We start from the raw sequence: 2,796 nt of genomic DNA, 5'->3' as shown, positions 1-2,796 counted from the left end.
GGGCCGGTGGCCGGTGTCCCTGGGCCGCGGTCCCTGGGTCGGGGTCCGGTGGCCCTGGGCGGGGTCCGCGGTGTTGTTCAGGCCGCTGAGTAGTTCCTGAGGTTTGAGCCATCTGAGCAGCTCACTGCGGTGTTTTCCTACTTGACGACTGTTTACATTGTTTATTCTCAGAAGGTAGATTAAAATATGAACCACTGACACGGCGCCTGCCCGAGTGTGGTGGCGAGTGAGCTTTTGACACGTTCTCTGAAAGAATTATTTACGCTTTGGAAATACAGTGGCATTAACAATTCCATCGTATTAGTTACCGTCAGTAATTACCCGGGTGGAAGCACCTCTGGCACCTGTGCTGCCTGTCTGGGGCATCTGGTTCAGGTCAGAGTCCTGTGAGTCAGAGACATTCTCAGTGAACTTTTGGCTTGGTGTTTATTTACATACATTTATAAATTTTAAGCAAGGTGCTGACATGATTAAAGCCTTTTTTTGTGAATTCAGATGACTTGCTGCGATGTGAAGTCCTGTGGATTTGGGGCTGGAGTACCCATGTTTGAATACTGAAGGTTTTCAAGTTTCAATCCAAAATGAAGCTGCCTTAAATGTCTTTTCAGAAGTAAGCCTGTACTATCCTGACAAAAGGATCTCACCACTATTTACTAATTAAAGGTTATTACAGCAGAAATCATGTACTGCTCATGCTGCCCATTTATTATGTCACATTCTGAACAGTTCCGCTGGCTTCAGCAGCAACTGCAGCTCTAGAGATTCCGTATGACACTTCCATAATTGTTATAAATATGCACAAAATCACTACATGAAAAGTCTTTAGATAATATTTCCGTGATTTACATAGTGAATGTCTGTCTTCATGAAGTGAATCAGTTGGAATAGTCTGTTCTTCAGTGGAATCTCCTGAGCCTGTGTGTTTGATATCAAATGTTCAGGTACCAGATTTAGGGTGCCCAGAGCAGCTGTGGCTGCCCCATCCCTGGCAGTGTCCAAGGCCAGGTTGGATGGGGCTTGGAGCAACCTGGGATAGTGGAAGGTGTCCCTGCCCATGGCAGGGGGAGGAAGAGGATGAGTTTTAAGTTCCCTTCCAACCCAGGCCGTTCTGTGATTCTGTGATTTTGGCTCTAAATTGGTAATTAACTGGGTTTCCTTTCTGTTCTATTCCTTGTATTACCTTGACAAAGTCAAGGACCAGTGCAGCTGGATCCACAGCAAAGCAGATCCCTGTTCCCTCGCTCCTGGCACTAGGCCTCAATGACGTGCTAGAGAAACCCAGCTATTCAAAGATTCACAGGGATTCAGTTATTAAAATACTGAGACATCATCCGCACCAAAATACACCCTGATCTGTACACAGACAGATGCATTCTCAGATTTATTTAGTTGGAAATGTTCCTTAATTGTAAGCAATATTTCTGTAATTGTTATAGTTGCTATGAGAGTAAGGTCTAGGTTTTGATCCCAGGAGCACAAGCACATGCTGCTGATCTGAGCATTTATTTCCACTGGCACACACAGTATGGAGTATAAATTACTCACAGTGACCAGTTCATTGTCACACATTTATGGTATAGGTCCTCAATCTTAAGAAATATACGGACATTCTTAGCTCTATAAATGGTGGAATCTCGATTTTATGGCATCTATTCATATTACATAAAACAAATTACATACAGACATTTGCAGGATTAAAGCTACAAGATGTAGGCTAAAAATATGCAGTGATTAACTGTATAGCTCTCTCTGCAGATCTGGAATAGTTATAACTGTGTTAACTCTGAACCTGCCAGTTCCCACACTCCTCGAGTCGGGATGCAAAAGATCCAAGCATGGATTTTCCCCTCAAGAAAACACTCAGAAGAACACCTGGAAATATCACTGATTGCCAGTTTCATGTGATATTTTTATTCAGGGTATTTTTTCTGTCCCGGTTTACAACTGTTTGAATTATTTTCATAACAACAACAACAACAAAGGGTCATGATTTTGTGTCAGGTGAATAATGTGTTTCTAGGGAAAGACAATGTAGATTTTTCTCTCTCATATAGATGGGAGAAGAGAGAAGATATCTGCAGTTCCTCTGAGGGAAATCAAGGTTCCTCAGCCAAGTTCTTATCTCCCAATCTACAATTTATGTCTATCAACTTAAAGCCAGTGAATCTTTAAGATTTAAGCTCCAAGAAATGTACAAAAAAGGCTTTGGTTGATGCAGCTCTTCTAGATTTTGTGGGCTCTGGACCTCAGTGATCCATCTTGGAGAAACTGGGAAACAGAGTGAGCAGATACAAATTAGACTCCTGCTGTTTTGTTCCCATGAGGTTAAATTCAGACGCATTTCTGTGAAGTTCCTTCAGTACCACCTCAGGACCAGCGGGAAACACAGCAGAGCTGGCCAGTTCATTTTGCTGTATGGCTGCATACTGTGCTTCCACAGGCAGTTGGCATTTCCCTTCCGAACGTTTCCAAGGTGACAGGAGCTCATATATGGAGCTTTCTGGCGTTTAGGCAGGAAGACGTGCCAATAATGGAATCTGCATTTTGGCAGGGTGGTTCATATCAATTACATAACACAACTTGTCTGCCCCTGTTGTTTGATAGGGATCGCTGTTGGCCTGTAAACAATGGCAAACATTGATTTGTTGGACTGTAAATAATGGCAAACATTGATAAGCATCTTCCCAATGACTCATCCTTACAGATGTATGGACAAAGAATGAGAGGGGCATTTGCTATCAGACCACTTCATGGAGGAATGACCTGGGATAGCACCAGCTGGGTGTGCACCCCTGA

The sequence above is a fragment of the Corvus kubaryi genome, unplaced genomic scaffold (assembly GCF_017639235.1).
Source record: "Corvus kubaryi isolate FWS band 111438036 unplaced genomic scaffold, C.kubaryi_AGA036_p1.0 37352, whole genome shotgun sequence".
In the NCBI taxonomy this organism is placed as follows: Eukaryota; Metazoa; Chordata; class Aves; order Passeriformes; family Corvidae; genus Corvus; species Corvus kubaryi.
This window is presented reverse-complemented; position numbering follows the sequence as displayed.